Here is an 18757-nt window from a genome sequence, read left to right as displayed (position 1 = left end):
CCTTCTTTTTTTTTTTTTAAAGATATATATTCCCTGTCTCCCCTGCCTCTTGTTGTTTGTGCTTGCTGTCTGCTTTTTGTGTCCATTTGCTGTGTGCTGTCTGTGTTTGTTTGTCTGGGACCTCCCATGTAGGAGAGAGGTTCTCATTCCCTTGAGCCACCTCTACTCCCTGTTTGTTATGTCTCTCATTGTGTTTCCTCTTTGTGTCTCCTTGTCACATTGTTGTGTCAGCTTACTGCACCAGCCCATCACACCAGCTTGCTGTCTTGCTTATCTTCTTCAGGAGCAACCAGGAACTGAACCTGGGAGCTCAACTGCTTGAGCCACATCTGCTTTCCCAGCACTCCTTCTAGATTAGAAAAATATTTAGAAAACTAGGAATAGAAGGGAATTTCCTCAACATGATAAAGGGCATCAATGAAACACTCATAACTAATATCATACACAATGGTAGAAGACTGAAAGCTTTCCCTCTAAGATCAGGAATGAGACAAGGATACCCAATGTCATCAATATTATTCAACATTGTACAGGATGTTCTTGCCAGAGCAAGGCACAATGGATGGCAGTGTCTGTTGGTCTCTGCCTTTTCTAGGCTCATGTTTTCTCAGACCTGCAGCTGTGGGTCATCAACCACTTGGAGGCATCTGCTCTTCTCTTCCCTCACCTCTGGGCCTCATTGCCTTCAGCTTTGGGTTGCCCATTTCTGGCTTTGCTCTCTCTCAAGTTCATTGATTTCTGGAGGCTTCTCTGTCTCTAGCTTTTCTCTGTGTCTGCTGCTTTTTATTCCTCCATTCATAAAGGACTCAGTAAGAGGATTAAGACCCACCATAGGTCATGCCCTATGGAAGTGATCTAATCAAAAAGCAGGTCTCTTAACTGAATCTAATCAAAAGATCCCATCTACAATAGTTAATTCTTCAAATGTTTAAACATAGAATTGTCATCTGACCTGGCAATTCCATGCCTAGGTATATACCCAAAAGAACTGGAGAAAGCAGGAATTCGAACTGTACACTAATATTTATAGCAGCATCTTTGTCACTTGCAACTGTTTTTTTTTTTTGTTTTTTGTTTTATTGACTTTGTAATAATATTACATTAAAAATATATATGTGAGGTCCCATTCAACCCCACCCCCCCCACCCCCCCTCTCCCCCCCCAACAACACTCGTTCCCATCATCATGACACATCCATTGGATTTGGTAAGTACATCTTTGGGCACCTCTGCACCTCATAAACAATGGTCCACATCATGGCCCATACTCTCCTCCATTCCATCCAGTGGGCCCTGTGAGGATCCACGATGTCCGGTGATCACCCCCGAGGCGCCATCCAGGGCAGCTCCACGTCCCAAATACGCCCCCACCTCTCATCTCTTCCTGCCCTTCCCCATACCCACCGTCCACCATGTCCACTTTTCCCAATCCAATGCCACCTCTTCTATGTGGACATTGGATTGGTTGTGTCCATTGCACCTCTATGTCAAGAGGAGGCTCAGATTCCACATGGATGCTGGCTGCCATCCTCCCATTTTCAGTTGTAATCACTCTAGGCTCCATGGTGTGGTGATTGTCCTTCTTCAACTCCATCTTAGCTGAGTGTGGTAAGTCCAATAAATCAGATTGTAGGTGCTGGAGTCTGTTGAGGCTCAGGACCTGGCTATCACATTATCAGTCCAGAGATTCAAATCCCCTAACTATATCTTAAACCCCAACGTTAACTGCACCTCCAGCAGATTAGTATGAAAGTCTTATGAAGGGAGATCCCATCTGAGTCCAGATTCATCACACATAAACACCATTTCCAGAGAGGGGCCATCTGCCCTGGTAGTAAACCCCATCGGCCATGACCATAACTCTCATGGGTCTCTTTAGCCTTCATAGGAACCAATATCTGGGGTTGTATCTGCTTTATCTGTCTCTCTGACTCTGCTCAGTTGTGCATGAGGGCAATCCTTCTGCCAGCCTCCAGACTCTTTTTTAGAAACTCGTAGCCATATAAACTCATTTCTCCTTTCCATTTCCCCCTTACTTTAGGTCAAACAGCATTTTAAAGTCATGTTATTTTATGTAGACATGTATATTCTGCTGATCCGCATTGAACCTTCCATATAAGGTCCTTTTCCAGTTGCATCATCAGTTGGTATTTGATAGTGGTCCCTCGTTGCCAGGGAGGCTCATCCCTGGGTGTCATGTCCCACGCTGGAGGGAAGGCATTGCATTTACATGCTGAGTTTGGCTTCGAGACTGGCCACATTTGAGTAACATGAAGGCTGACAGGAGGAAATTCCCAGGCACAATGTTGCTCTAGGCCTTGTTCTTATTTTAGGTTTATCAGCTCACAAGCATAGTCATTAGCATCAGGGGCTCACTGTTGAACCCTCACTCCCTCCCGGTCCCCGCCGCTGTACCTGGGAGACTATCGCTGCTCCCCTAGGGACCACGACAGAGCACCACTGGCCAGGAACCCAGTACCCCCCCTGCTGGGTTTTTAATTGTTGCCACTATGAGTATATCCAATCATTACCATGCACCCTGGACATATGTTCTGTACAGCTCCCTGTCAGCCATATATCACCTGTCATTGGTATCCCATACCAGTATCCCTCCATTGCCATTGTTGAAACACTCTGTGATCCAGAACTCCCCGAAATTTGAAGCCCAATATAATGTCATGGTCCCTTACTAGGGAATGGCATATAGCGATGGGTTTAAAGGATAGATAAAGAACTTGGATAAAGTTAGATAAAGAACTTAGATAAAGAATGTTGACTTGAAAAAATTCCACATCCTATCCTTTTTCCCCCCCCCCCCCCCTAATTATTCAGCATTTCTTCGTAGGAGTCCTAGACCACAGCAATGCATATATATAATATACAGCACTCCCATACATCCACCACAACACCTTTTTCCTTCCACAGCGATACTCTTACACCCTATTCACATCATATTTACTTAAGGTGATGTACAGAGTCTGAGATATTAGCTTTCTAACATGGTAATATCTGTGCTTACATTATGGTGCATACTTTAGGATACACAGTTCTTTACATTTTTATTTCTCCTATGTTTTACATTATGGTTTACATTATCAGTCTGTCGTCTCCTATATGTTATGGTGTAATATTACATGTTTTATATCCATCCTTATGTACTCTCAAGAAACTCCTCCCTTGCCCCCCATTTACTTTGGTTCCACACATTTAATGTCCATTTTCCCTTCCACCTTGGTGCCCACAGTGACAGCCAACCTCCGTTTCCTGAGGGGCCACTTCCAGAGATAGATGGAATAGTGTTTAGGGCCTAACTTGCTCATCTGCCCCAATGCCCTGGGAGCCACCCTTTCTCTCGAGGGATAGAGTTCCCTCTATTTGGTGGCATTAGTCCTCCCCAGGATGTGGGTCCACCCCCACTCTCACTACTTGGGATTCTACCCCATGGTGTCACCCACTCTGGCAGAATGAGCATTTAGACATTCCCCAGGAGCCCGTCCTGCATCAGACCCTCCCCTCCGAGCATTCTAAACAGGTAACCCTCTTTATTATATTTTGATATTATTTTCTCGGCATTTTACTCTCCACCACCTCCTAACCCTCTCCTGTGTTCGTATGCTACCCCTCCCTCCCCCCACTTTTGGGCAACATTACCCAACCGTCCCTCCCCAGCCACCCTCAAACCCGTAAAGCCCCAACCAAAGGCAACCCCTTGCCCCCATTTTATCTCTTCTTTGTGTTCATACTTACCACCATCTCGTCTTAAGTTCCACCCCTGCAGACATCGGCTCATATCCTTCCTCCACCCTCCGATTTCCTGTAAGCCTATCGTTCAGTCTCTTGCTATCTAGGGCAGCTTGTTTATTTCATATCATTGAGGTCATGTAGTATTTGTCCTTCAATGTCTGGGTTGCTTCACTCAACATAAGGTTCTCAAGATTCATCCATGTTATCACATGTGTTTGTAGTGTGTTTGTTCTTACAGCTGAGTAGTATTCCATTGTGTGTATATACCACATTTTATTGATCCACTCATCTGTTGATGGGCATTTGGGTTGATTCCAACTTTTGGCAATAGTGAACAATGCTGCTATGAACATTGGTGTACATATATCGGTTTGTGTCCTTGTTTTCAGTTCTGCTGGGTATATACCCAGCAGTGGTATTGCTGGGTCATATGGCAAATCTATGGCTAGTTTTTTGAGAAACCGCCATACTGTCCTCCAGAATGGTTGGATCCTTCTGCATTCCCACCAGCAGTGGATGAGTGTTCCCCTTCCTTCACATCCTCTCCAGCACTTGTATTCTTCTGTTTTTTTCATAGCTGCCAATCTTATGGGTGTAAGATGGTATCTCATTGTAGTTTTGATTTGCATTTCCCTGATCGCTAGAGATTTGGAACATTTTTTCATGTGCTTTCTTGCCATTTGTATTTCTTCTTCGGAGAAGTGTCTGTTTAAGTCTTTTTCCCATTTTTTAAATGGGTTGTTTATCTTTTTATTTTCAAGATATAGGAGTTCTTTATATATGCAAGTTATAAGTTTCTTATCAGATATATGATTGCCAAATATTTTCTCCCACTGTGTGGGCTCCCTTTTTACTTTCTTGACAAACTCCTTTGAGGTGCAGAAGGCTTTAATTTTGAGGAAGTCCCATTTATCTATTAGTTCTTTTGCTGCTCGTGCTTTTGGTGAGATATTCATAAATCCATTTCCTATTACAAGGTCCTGTAGATGTTTCCCTACACTGCTTTCTAAGGTTTTTATGGTCTTGGCTCTTATATTTAGGTCTTTGATCCATCTTGAGTTGATCTTTGTATAAGGTGTGAGATGGTAATCCTCTTTCATTTTTCTACCTATGGCTATCCAGTTCTCCAGACACCATTTGTTGAATAGGCCACTGTCTCCCAATTGAGAGGGTTTGGTGGCTTTATCAAATATTATGTGGCTATATATGTGAGGTTCTATATCAGAGCTTTCAATTCGATTCCATTGGTCTATGTGTCTTTCCTTATGCCAATACCATGCTGTTTTCACCACCGTAGCTTTATAGTATGTTTTGAAGTCAGGTAGTGTGATTCCTCCAATTTCGTTTTTCTTTTTCAGTATGTCTTTGGCTATTCGGGGTCTCTTTCCTTTCCAAATAAATTTCATAGTTAGTTTTTCTAGTTCCTTAAAGAAGGCTGCGTTGATTTTTATTGGGATTGCATTGAATGTGTAGATCAGTTTTGGTAGGATAGACATCTTAATAATGTTCAGTCTTCCTATCCATGAACAAGGAATAGTCTTCCATTTATTTAGGTCTTCTTTGATTTCCTTGAACAATCTTGTATAATTCTCATTGTATAAGTTCTTTACCTCTTTAGTTAAATTTATTCCTAAGTATTTGATTTTTTTATTTACTATTGTGAATGGTATTTGTTTCTTGATTTCCTCCTGATCTTGCTCATTATTGGTGTACAGAAATGCTACTGATTTTTGCGCATTGATCTTATAACCTGCGACTTTACTAAACTCATTTATGTGTTCTAGAATCTTCGTTGTAGATCTCTCAGGGTTTTCTATGTATAGGATCATGTCATCTGCAAATAATGAAATTTTGACTTCTTCCTTTCCAATTTGAATGCCTTTTATTTCTGGTTCTTGCCTCAGTGCTCGTGCAAGTACTTCTAAGACAATGTTAAATAGGAGTGGAGACAGTGGGCATCCTTGTCTTGTTCCTGAGTTTAGAGGGAAGGAGTCTAGGATTTCTCCATTGTAAACAATATTGGCTTTAGGTTTTTCATATATACTCTTTATCATGTTCAAAAAATTCCCTTGTATTCCAATCTTTTGGAGTGTTTTTATCAAGAAAGGGTGCTGTATTTTGTCAAATGCTTTTTCTGCATCAATAGATATAATCATGTGATTTTTTTCCTTCAATCTGTTTATATGGTGTATTACGTTGATTGATTTTCTTATGTTGAACCATCCTTGCATACCTGGGATGAATCCCACTTGATCGTGGTGTATAATACGTTTAATGTATTGTTGAATACGATTAGCAAGTATTTTGTTAAGTATTTTTGCGTCTAGGTTCATCAGAGAAATTGGTCTGTAATTTTCCTTTCTTGTGATGTCTTTGTTTGGCTTTGGTACTAGGGTAATGTTGGCATCATAGAAGGAGTTGGGTAATGTTCTTTCCGTTTCGATGTTTTGGAATAGTTTCAGCAGGATTGGTGTCAGTTCTTTCCGGAATGTTTTGTAGAATTCACCTGTGCAGCCATCTGGCCCTGGGCTCTTCTTAGTTGGGAGATTTTTGATAACTGATTCTATCTCTCTCCTTGTGATTGGTTTGTTAAGATCATCAATTTCTTCTTTCGTCAATATGGGCTGCTTATGTGTTTCTAGGAATTTGTCCATTTCCTCTAGATTGTCATTTTTGTTGGAATATAGTTTTTCAAAATATCCTCTTATGATAGTCTTTATTTCTGTTGGGTCAGTGGTGATATCGCCTTTCTCATTTCTTATTTTGTGTATTTGCATCTTCTCTCTTTTTTTCTTTGTTAGTGTTGCTAAAGGTTTGTCAATTTTGTTAATCTTCTCAAAAAACCAGCTCTTGGTCTTGTTTATCTGTTCAAGTGCTTTCTTATTTTCTATTTCATTTAGTTCTGCTCTTATCTTTGTTATTTCCTTCCTTCTTCCTTTTGGGTTACTTTTTTGTTGTTTTTCTAATTCCTTCAAATGTGCAGTTAGTTCTTCGATTTTTGCTCTTTCTTCTTTTTTGATATATGAATTTATGGCTATAAACTTCCCTCTCAGTACTGCTTTTGCTGCATCCCATAAATTTTGGTATGTTGTGTTATCATTATCATTTGTTTCAAGGTGGTCATTGATTTCTTTTGAGATTTCCTCTTTGACCCACTGTTTTTCTAAGAGTGTGCTGTTTAATTTCCAAATCGTGGTGTGAAATCTGGGCTTCTGTCCCTTGCAAATCTCCAGCTTGACTCCACTGTGGTCAGAGATAATGTTTTGTATGATTTCAATCTTTCTGAATTCGTTCTGCCTTTCTTTGTGGCCTAGCATATGATCTATCTTGGAGAATGATCCATGTGCGCTTGAGAAAAATGTATATCCTGCTGTGTTTGGGTGTAGCGATCTATATATGTCTATTAGATCGAGCTCCTCTAATATACTATTCAGATGTTTTGTTTCTTTGGTGATTCTCTTTTGAGATGTTCTGTCCAGAGTTGATAGTGGTGTATTAAAATCCCCCACTATAATTGTAGATGTATCTATTCTTTCACTTAGTTTTTCCAGCGTTTGCCTGACGTATTTAGAGGCACCCTTGTTAGGGGCATAGATATTTATGATTGTTCGATCTTCTTGACAGATTTTCCCTTTCACTAAAATGTAGTATCCTTCTTTGTCTCTCACAATTGTTTCACATTTAAAGTCTATTTTGTCTGATATTAATATAGCTACTCCTGCCTTTTTTTGGTTATTGTTAGCTTGTATGATTGTTTTCCAGCCATTCACTTTCAATCTCCATGCGTCTCTGGGTCTAAGATGTGTCTCTTGTAGACAGCATATGGATGGGTTATATTTCCTTATCCAATGTCCCAGTCTGAATCTTTTGATAGGTGAGTTTAATCCGTTGACATTCAGTGTTATTACTATCAAGGAATTATTTGTGTTAGCCATATTTTGATTGGATTTGTGTTTGTCATATTTTGTTTGTATATTTTTTTGGTCTTTTTTGTTGTTGTTGTTGGTCTTATACTCTCCTCCAACTTTGCCTTTCCTGTTTTTTCCTTTCTTCCTGCAGAACTCCCTTTAGAATTTCTTGAAGGGGAGGTTTCTTGTTGGTATACTCTTTCAGTTTCTGTTTGTCTGTGAATATTTTGAACTCTCCATCATGTTTGAATGCTAGTTTAGCTGGATAGAGTATTCTTGGTTGGAAGTTTTTTTCCTTTAGTACCTTGACTATATCATACCACTGTCTTCTTGCCTCCATGGTTTCAGAAGAGAAATCAGCACTTAATCTAATTGAGCTTCCCTTGTATGTGATGGTTTTCTTCTCTCTTGCTGCTTTTAGGATTTTCTCTTTGTCTTGAGCCTTGGATAATTTGATAAGTATATGTCTTGGGGTGGGCCTGTTGGGGTTTATGACTTGTGGAGTGCGCTGTGCTTCTTGGATATGTACATCTGTCTCTTTCAGTAGATTTGGGAAGTTTTCAGCCATTATTTCCTGCAACACTCCTTCTGACCCCTTTCCCTTCTCTTCACCTTCTGGAATGCCTATAATACGTATGTTTGAGCGTTTTGCATTGTCATTCAGGTCCCTAAATCCTAATTGGATTTTTTCTATCTTCTTATTGACCCCTTCTACTATCTGTTTGATTTCTGAGGTACTGTCTTCCACATCACTAATTCTCTGCTCTGTCTCTTCTAGTCTGCTGATATTTGCTGCAAGTGTATTTTTGATTTCTTGAACTGTGGTGTTCATTCCCATCATATCTGTTATGTTTTTGCGTATGTCTGCAATTTCCCCTCCAAGTGATGTCTTCATGTTGTTAACCTCTTTCATTACTGCATCAAATTTGTCGGTGATAAATGTTCTGAGTTCTTTCATTGCTTGTGCCAAGTTTTGCTCCCCTTCGTGATTATTGGTTTGTTGATTGGATTCAGTCATGTTTTCCTGATTATTGGTTTGGTTTGTAGATTTTTGTTGCTTTCTGGTCATCTCTTTATTTTGACGAATTTAATCAGTTCCTTAGCTTCTTTGTCTGCTTTTGGAGGTTAATTAGTTGTTATTTTTGCATAGGTGTTATATCTTCTCTTTGTCACTTTTTTCTTCTTACTCAAGTTACTTGTTGTTGGTTAAGTTCACTTTAGAAGAAAGTATTAGTGTTGGGGAAAGGCAATTGTGTCAGCAAGGGTAAAGTGTAAAGTGGTATTGGTAATGTATGTTAACAAAGCAAGAATATGAGATCTGGGAGGATGGAGGTTAGATTCATGTAGATTGTATAGAGTTATAGCTGTAGGTAGAGTATCTTTTATGAAGTAGATGACTGAATATAGGCGGAATATGGTATGAACTACAAAGCTATTGTTTTCATGAGAGAAGGAAAAAGAAAAGAAAGGTAATAGTTTCAAGAGTGGATAACAGACAGAAAACAGAACAAAGGTATTAGAAATTAAGAGTTAGACACTTTGTGGATCAAAGAATGGGAGGTGGGGGGTGGAATATAGGAGAGACAGTAGATGATAGTGGTTATCAAGATGCAGGGGAAGAGGGATAGTGTAGGTAGCCTAAATCAGTTCACACAGAAATGAGGCAGTGGAGGATGGGAAAACCCAGCAAATGTGAGGTGTTCCCTGTAGCACGTATTGTGTACTTCCCACCGAATTGACATCCAGACACCTTCCAACCAGCAAAAATCCCCGAAACAGCGCGGTCCCAAAGAGCCTTCAACGCTGCCCAGCCGCCCCCTGCAGAGACACTACCAGGCAAGCTCACGCAGCCACCATCTTGCCAAAAAGCCACTTGCAACTGTTTTTGACTTAAAGTCTATTGTATCTGATATTTGTGTAGCTACTCCTGCTCTTTTGGTTACAGCTTGCAAGGTATATATATATTTTTTTTTTCCTCTTTTTTTTTTGGTCTTTATTTATTTTTTAAATATTACATTAAAAAATATGAGGTCCCCATGTACTCCCTACCCCCCTCACCCCACTACTCCCCCATAACAACAATCTCCTCCATCATCATGAGACATTCATTGCATTTGGTGAATACATCTCTGAGCACCGCTGCACCTCATGGTCAATGGTCCACATCATAGCCCACACTCCCACAGTCCACCCAGTGGGCCATGGGAGGACATACAATGTCCAGTAACTATCCCTGCAGCACCACCCAGGACAACTCCAAGTCCCAAAAATGCCCCCACATCTCATCTCTTCCTCCCATTCCCTACTCCCAGCAGCCACCATGGCCACTTTCTCCACATCAATGCCACATTTTCTTTGATTACTAATCACAGTAGTTCATGAATAGAATATCAGTAAGTCCACTCTAATCCATGTTTTTGCCATCCTTTCACTTTTAAAAAACATTTATTTATTTAATTTATTTATTTCTCTCCCCACCCCCACCCCGGTTGTCTGTTCTCTGTGTCTATTTGCTGCATCTTCTTTGTCCGCTTCTGTTGTTGTCAGTGGCACTGGAATCTGTGTTTCTTTTTTTTGTTGTTGCATCATCTTGTTGTGTCAGCTTTCCGTGTGTGCAGCACCATTCCTGGGCAGGCTGCACTTTCTTTTGTGCTGGGCGGCTCTCCTTACGGGGTGCATTCTTTGCATGTGGGGCTCCTCTACGCGGGGGACACCCCTGCGTGGCATGGCACTCCTTGCGCGCATCAGCACTGCGCATGGGCCAGCTGCACACGGGTCAAGGAGGCCTGGGGTTTGAACCGCAGACCTCCCATGTGGTAGATGGACGCCCTAACCACTGGGCCAAGTCCGCTGCCCCATTCTTTCACTTTCAAACTACTTGTATCTTTGAATTCAAGGTGAGTCTCTTGCAGACAGCATATAGTCGGGTCATGCTTTTTTATCCATTCTACCAATCTCTGCCTTTTGATTGGAGAGTTCAATCCATTTACATTTAAAATCATTACTGATAATGCAGGACTATATTCCACTATTTTGCTATGCAGCCTTTGTTTTATACCTTTTTTTGTCCTTCAATTCTTCTGTTAATGCCTACTTTTGTATTTATTTCATTTTTTGTGTTGTACCATATTGAGTGTCTTCTCTTTTCTATCTGGATATATTTTTCATTTATTTTCCTTTTGGTTGCCATGAGGCTAAAATTTAACATACTAAATGAATAGCAATCACATTTGTTTTAATAACTACTTAACGTCAATAGCATATATAATTTTCGTATATCTTTTCGTCCCCCACTTTTTCCTTTGTACTTGTTATCACATATCTTTGTATGTTATCTGTTCAATACCATAGATTTATCATAACTTTTTAAAGAAACTGTGAAAATCACTAATTGTATTATACTTTAACCTTTGAGTGTATGCTTTTATAAAAGATATTTTTATTAAAGAAGTTACAAAACAATCATGCATAACATGCAGAATTCCTGTACATCACCCCTCCACCAACACCTTACATTGTTGTGAAACATTTATTACATATTTTGAAATGTAACAATATTGATGTTGAAAGAACAACATCAAAATATTACTATTAACTATGGTCTGTAGTTTACATTCAGTATATTTTTCCACACACCCCTCCTATTATTAACACCACATGTTAATATTGTACATTTGTAATAGTTCATGAGAGAATGTGCTCATATTTGTATTGTTAACCATAGTCCATCATCCAGCACATGGTTCGTGTGTTATACAGTCCTATGCCATGTATAATCCATCCAAAGTGCATGTTCAGTGGCTCTCAGTTTCATCCGAGTTGTGCAGTCACCACCTCAGTAAATTTTTGAATGTTTTCCTTAGTCCAAAAGAAAAAATCCCATACCCCTTATGATTTGCCCTTAGCATTGACACAGTATTTTCTTTGACATTGATGCAAGAACATGGCAATATTGCTGTTAATTATAGTCCATAAATTCCATTAATTATATTTTTCCCATACATCACCATATTCTTACCACCTTGTAACAGTGACATACATTTGTTCTAGTTCATAGAAGACCATTCTTGTATTTTTACTATTAACCATAATCCTTATCCACCACTGGGTTCACTATTTATACAGTTCCTAGATTATTCTCTAGCTTTCTTTCAATTAACATTTACATCCCTAGACTACCCCTTTCAGCCACAATCACATTTATAAAGCAGCTGTGTTAGTTATACTCACTATAATGTGTAACCATCAATTCTATCCATTTCCATACTATAACAGTGAAGCTAATTGAAAATTCTATATACATTAAGCATCAATACACTTTCTCAGCCCTCATCCTGTTTTTCAGTAACCTATATTCTATATTTTCACTTTATTTATTTGAATTTCTTTAATTTTAAGTAAATTTAAAATTTATTTAAAAATTTAAATTATTTATTAAAAATATATTTATTTAAAGAAATAAAACTTGAAAAAAGAAAAGAGAAACTTCCTATTGTCTGAAAATACCAGTTTAAGTAGAAGGTTGTAAAAATGTGTAGATCTTTAATAAAAGAATTGGCTGTACAAGAGTACTCCCCTTTCACAGTATTCCTTTTTACTTCATATATGAGTTATTGGTTATGCTGTATTATTTAACTGTTACAGAACTAAAAGGTAACTATTTAGGGAAGAGGCAGAAAAAGGAAAAAAATATACATGTAAAGCAATATTTCTTTTAGGTATAATAAGCATAATAGTGTATTAGGAAGATAAGATGAAAATTACTCAAGGCTATCTTGTTTCTCACTGAGTAAAAATTGGACTAAATACTGAGCTCCTCTTTGTGTATCTAATATCAATACCTTGATCCCCATACTGGTAATCTCTGGGGTAGTCATCTTGGTACTCACTATGATAGTCATTGGGATATTCTGCCTGATAATTGCTGTCCCTGATTTCCCACCCTGATTTTCTTGGCTTCCACTGTGAATGACAGGTTCTGTTGGAGCAGCAGAGTATTTGGGATCATGTATTATACTTGCCGCCCAAGCCCATACACACTCATTCCTTTCTAAGAAGCAACTTTGTTGGTACCCATCTGTAGAGAAATCATCGAGTTGTGCACTGGTTTAGTGTTAGATTCTGATTGTAGATGTTTCTTCTGGTACCTGGTGCTAACATTCCTGCCTCGCTGTCTCCTTTGTTAGTGTCCATCTGCAGACTAATCGTGGTCTGGTCAAAAGGTTTGTCAGTTTGCATCTTGGGATCATAAAGATGCCTTCTAGACCCATAGGCTCTCATACCAGCCTGGCTGGCACATTTGTTGGTTCCCATCTTCAAGCCAACTTCATTTTGGCCAGCTTTTAATTCTCATCAAAATGTCTTGTTTGCTTTTTTTTTTTGCATACTTAACTCCAATGTCAATGGTTGTATGGAATCTTTTTGTCTTAGCCAGACCTGTTAGAGCCAACAGTATAGTCTGAACCTGGGTCATATTTCCATTCTCCAAAAGATCATTTGCTTCAAATATGTCATGTGGCTTCATACCATAAGCCTGAATAGCTCTAATAAAGTTGCCAATATTCTCCATATTAACAAGGACTTGATGACTGTCTTCATTGCACCTGGCTGTAGTTTGTTTATGAGTTCTCAGAGGGTTATACCATCTTCTAGGCCCAAAGAAAAGTTTGAGCCAGTGCTCATGTCCATCACCTCTTCTGTTCAACTGGGATGATCTTCTTCTGATGATCATATTTGGACTCAATCTTGTTCTTGACTTCAGCTGAGAGTCTAGGAAGGGCCCTTGTTGAAGCGGGTCATAGTGGTTCCAGCAGCAGCAGGAGGTTGCCTAGATCTCTTGCACTGGGCTTCCTCGCTCCTAGCCCAGAGGAGTGGCTGCAGCAGTAGATGCTCAGAACTTGCTTCTCTCCGTGGTGCAACTGTTGAACCAATGCATCTGTGGGGTGTGGGTGGTGCCTTGGCACCTCAGTCCTGCTGGGTCCTGCAAAGCCTCCTAGTTGGCTCCTGAGTGCTGCTCCTCACCCACCCGCCAGTGCCACAGTTCCCCACAAACTGCCTTCCCCCTCATTTTTAAAAAAATCGAAAATGCTGTGATAAAGGGCAGAATTATTATTATTTATTGAAGTATATCACTCATACATAAACAATACATGTATATAATAGTTATGAACTTACAAAACAAACATATATAACATCATATGGGGTTCTCCTACCTCACCCTACCACCAATACCTTGCATTGTTGTGAAACATTTTTAACTAACAATTAAAGAGCATCCTCAAAATATTACTACTAAACAAAGTATCTTACATTTGGTGTATTCTTCCCCTAACCCATCATATTATTGTTTTATTATTATTATTTTTATATAATTTATACATGAACATATGTAAACAATAAGTGTGCAGTAAATGTTGTGAACTTACAAAGCAAACATGCATAACGTCATGGAGGGGTCCCATATATCAACACATCATCAAAATCTTGCTACTAAGTATAGTCCATATTGTACATTTGGTGTATTTTTCTCCCAATCCACCCAATTATTATTTTTAAAACTATTTTTATTACAGAAGTTGTAAACAAAACAATCATGCACATGTGCAGAATTCCCATACAAACCTCTCTATCAGCACACCACACCCAGGTGGAATATTTGTTACAGAATATAAGATACTACCATCAGACTATTACTAACAACCATGGCCCGAAGAGTACATTTGGCACACTTCTTGGGATACTCCCCCATTATCAACACAGTACATCTTTAGCATAGATGCATGAATATTACAGTATTCCTGTTAACCACAATCCATAAGTCACTCTAGTTTTACTTTTCCCATGCTTCTCCACATTCCCACCACACTGCAAAAGTGATGTACATCTGCTCTAACTCACAAAGGACACTCTTACATCTGCACCACCAACCACAATTCTCATCTACCTCTGGGTTTTACTGTGTTATTCAGTGCCTAGATGAATCTAGATTACTCTCTAGGTCTCTTTCAGCTAGACTACCCTTTCCAGCCACATTCCCATTTATAAACCAGCATTCTGATTAGTATGTGTCTTGGAGTTACTCTATTTGGATTTATTTGGATGGGAGTACATTGAGCTTCTTGGACACTGATATCTATGTCCTTCATTAGGGTTGGGAAATTTTCTACCACTATTTCTTCAAATATACATTCTGCCCAGTTTCCCTTCTCTTCTCCTTCTGGGACACCCATGACATGTATGTTTGCATGTCTTTTGCTGTCATTTAGTTCCCTGAGACCCTGTTCAATTTTTTTGATTCTTTTCTTCATCTGTTCTTTCGTATGTTCACTTTCAGAGGCCATTTCTTCAAGCTCACCAATTCTTTCTTCTGCCTCCTAAAATCTGCTATTATATGATTCCAGGGTATTTTAAATTTCATTTATTGTGCCTTTCATTCCTGTAAGATCTGCTATTTTTCTATGTATGCATTCAAATTATTCTTTGTCCTCATCCAATATCTTTTTAATATCCTCAATCTCTTTAACTATCTCATTGAATTTACTAAGGAGATTTGTTTGAATACCTATCATTAGATGTCTCAACTCCTTTACGTCATCAGGAGGGTTATCTGTTCCTTTAACTGGGCCATATCTTCCTGTTTCTTGGTATGGGTTGTAGTTTTGTGTTGATGTCTTGGCATCTGGTTTACTAGATACATTTATTCTGGGTGCTGATTCTCTCTTTTCTTTAGGGCTTTCTTGCTGCTTGTATAGTAGGAGATGAGGATGTAGTTGGTGCTGTAAGCTACGGAGGCTCAAGCTGCCCATGTTGCCCCAGGGACCAATCAAGTTTATCCCACCTTTCTTCTTTGCCAGGGGTAGGGACAGAGCCACAGCCATGTGTAATAATACAAGCTGTGCAGGCCTAAGCTGTAGTTGCCCAGAAAGACTGATGAAGCTTCATGCCCCTTCCTCCCATGCCTGGGGTGGGGATGGAGCTGCAGGTCTGGGCAGCAATCTATGCTGTGCAAGTCCAAGATGACTGCAGTTGCCCTGGTAGACTTCCAACTATTCAGTCTGTGCCAATTGTACCTCCTGTTACCTGGAGAGGCTGGTGCAGGTCCTACCAGCTTCCTCCCTGCCAGAGGTGGAACTAAACCTAGGCTAGGGCTGTAGTCTGATCTGGGTGGAAAGAAGCTGGTCCCTGTGATTTTCAATCAGCGCAGGTTCCCCTCATGCTGGGGGTGAAGTTAAAATGGTGGCTACCAGCCTCTTTCCGACTTGGACTGTTCAAACTTTAGCTTTCTTAGGGTTATACTTTAGCCAGCCGAATTTACTAATCAGTAGCTAAAGTCAGTGACCAACAGTTTCTTCCTCCTATTTTTGGGCAATAGAGCTTCCAACTCCAGCCACAGAATGGCTCCTGAGGCGGCTTGTGCCATCAGAGTAGGATGATCATTGGCTTCTGCCGCGTGGCCTCTATTTTCCTGGAGTGGCTGGTGCAGGGAGGAAGCTGGGGCTAAGGCTAAAGCTGCAATCCAATCTGGATGGAAAAAAGCCTGTCCCTACCTTCATTGTGATTTTTTAACCTGCCCTGCTTCTCTTCATGCCAGGCATGGAGTTAAAATGGAAGTGCCAGACTTGGACAGTTTTAAATTTCAGGTGTTCTTAGGACTACACTTTAGCCAGAGAATTTACTAATCAACAGCTGAAGTGGTGCCCAACAGTCTCTTCCTCCCCCATTTTTAGGAAGTGGAGCTTCCAATTCCAGCCACGGAATAAGCTACTAAGGTGGCTTGTGTTGCCAATGGAGGATGGACCAGCCTCATTGGCACAGAGTGCTCTACTCTTGAATCTTCTCTGCAGATGGGCAGTCTTCTCCTTCCATTCTTACAAGGGTGTTGCAGGATTCTTTTCTGGTCTCCTGGAGCCCCCAGACAGGTGCTTTAGATAGCCCTGGGTGATTACTAAGTGCCTTGTAGCAAGAGTTGATTCTAGGAGCTCCTTACTCTGCCAACTTGTTGGTTGTCCCTTCCCCCTCACTTTTTGCAAAAATTTTTTTTAAAGATTTATTTTTATTTATTCCTCTCCCCTTCCCCACTATTTTCTGCTGTGTCCATTCGCTGTGTGTTCAGCATCTGTTTACATTATCCTGCAGCACTGGGAAACTGCATGTCTTTTTTATTGCGTCATCCTGCTGCGTCAGCTCTCTGTGTGTGCGGCACCACTCTTGGCTGTGCTTTTTTCACATGGGGCGGCTCTCCTTGTGGGGCACACTCCTTGCGCATGGGGGACTCCTACGCAGGAATACCCCTGTGTGGCATGGCACTCCTTGTGCACAGCAGCTGCACTGCATGTGGCCCAGCTCACCACATGGGCCAGGAGGCCCTGGAGATTGAACCCTGGACCCTCCATATGGTAGACAGATGCTCTATCAGTTGAGCCACGTCTGCTTCCCAGCACCTCACTTTTGAAGGAAAGTCTTGCTAGAAATAAAATTCTTGGTTGGCAGTTGTTTTCTTTGGGTTCTTTAAGTGTTTCATTGCACTGTCTTCTTGCCTCCGTGGTTTCTGATGAGAAAATGGCACTCAGTCTAATTGGAACTCCCTTTACACAACACTTTGTTTTTCTTTTGCAGCTCTCAGAACTCTGACTTTTCATTTGCATTCAATGGTGTAATTAATATATTATGAGGTATATTTTTCTTCATGTTTATCCCTGTTTGGTGTTCTTTGAGCTTCTTAGATTGGACATTATGTCTTTTGCTAAGTTCGGGAAGTTCTCTAGTTATTATTTCTTTGAATATTCCTTCTGCTCCTTTTTCTCTTTCTTCTTCTGGGACTCCATTAATTCATATATTGGTATGCTTGATAGTGTCCCAGAAGTGTCTTAGGCTTTTTCACTTAAAAAAAAAAAAGATTTCTTTATTTCCCCCTCCTCCATCCCTGCCCTCACCACCCGGGCACTCATGTGGGCACTTGGATCTCCATGTGGGCACTCATGTGGGCACTTGGCTCACCACGTGGGCACTCATATCTCCATGTGGGCACTCATGTGGGCACTCGGCTCACCACGTGGGCACTCATATCTCCATGTGGGCACTCATGTGGGCACTCGGCTCACCACGTGGGCACTCATATCTCCACGTGGGCACTCATGTGGGCACTTGGCTCACCACGTGGGCACTCATATCTCCATGTGGGCACTCATGTGGGCACTTGGCTCACCACATGGGCACTCATATCTCCATGTGGGCACTCATGTGGGCACTCGGCTCACCACGTGGGCACTGGCTCATCATGCAGACATACTTTCTCATCTTCTTTTTCACCAGGAGGTCCCAGGGATGGAACCTGGGTCCTCCCATATGGTAGGTGGAGGCCTTATAACTTGAACCACATTGGCTTCCTATTTTCACTTTTAAGTTCTTTTTCTTTCTGCTCCTCAGCCTGACTCATTTCAAGCATTTTGTCTTCAAATTTACAGATTATTTCTTCCACCAGCTCCGATCTGTTCTTGAAACACTTCTAGGCATTATTCACCTCAGTTATTGTGGTCTTCAACTCCAGTAGTTCTGTTTGGTTCCTTTTAAAAATTTCTCTTTACTAAGATTCTTATATTGTTCTTTCACTATTTTCCTGATATCCTTTAGCTCTTTCTCTGTGTTTTCTTTCATCTCCTTGAGCTTTTGTAGAACATTTAAAAAAGGCTTTGTTCAGTATGGTATATCCACATTCCAGTCTTCTCCATTTGTGTTTTTTTGAATTTTATACTCTTCCTGTGAATGGACAATCATTTCCTATTTCTTTTTTTGTCTTGTACTCTTATTGCACATTGTACATTTTAATATTTAAAAATGCTAACTCTGGGATTTATTCCCTGAAATGTCTGTCTCTTGGTTTTGCAACTAGCTGGTGATAAGACAGAGATTTCCTTGAGCTCGAGCCCTCCTATCAGGAAGGTCTGCCGAAGGCAAATGCAGTGTGCAGGGTTTTCCCTGTCTTACTGGGCCTGTGTCTTGTCCTGGACTTTTGCTTATTAATTGTTTTGGAGTTCCCTTGTTTACAGGAATTTGGTTGTCTGCTCTTTTTCACGGGAGACAGACCTCCCTTTCCTGGGTGTTTGAAGC

The 18757-nt window shown here is 40.5% G+C and overlaps 2 protein-coding genes and 1 pseudogene across 3 annotated transcripts in view; 2 read left to right on the top strand and 1 right to left on the bottom strand.

Moving 5' to 3' along the window:
- The window catches only part of LOC101428943 (intelectin-2), a 399980-nt gene that overhangs the window by 114602 nt on the left and 266621 nt on the right, over window positions 1-18757 (top strand). The window lies entirely within an intron of this gene.
- Window positions 1-18757, top strand: part of CD244 (CD244 molecule) — a 65046-nt gene that overhangs the window by 13301 nt on the left and 32988 nt on the right. The gene's annotated exons all lie outside the window — the stretch shown is intronic.
- LOC139436338 (calponin-3-like) lies at window positions 12434-13450 on the bottom strand (annotated as a pseudogene).

This window comes from Dasypus novemcinctus, chromosome 13 (genome assembly GCF_030445035.2).
Source record: "Dasypus novemcinctus isolate mDasNov1 chromosome 13, mDasNov1.1.hap2, whole genome shotgun sequence".
Lineage (NCBI taxonomy): Eukaryota > Metazoa > Chordata > Mammalia > Cingulata > Dasypodidae > Dasypus > Dasypus novemcinctus.
Note: the sequence above shows the minus strand (reverse complement) of the source record. Positions and strands in the feature narration are given on the sequence as shown.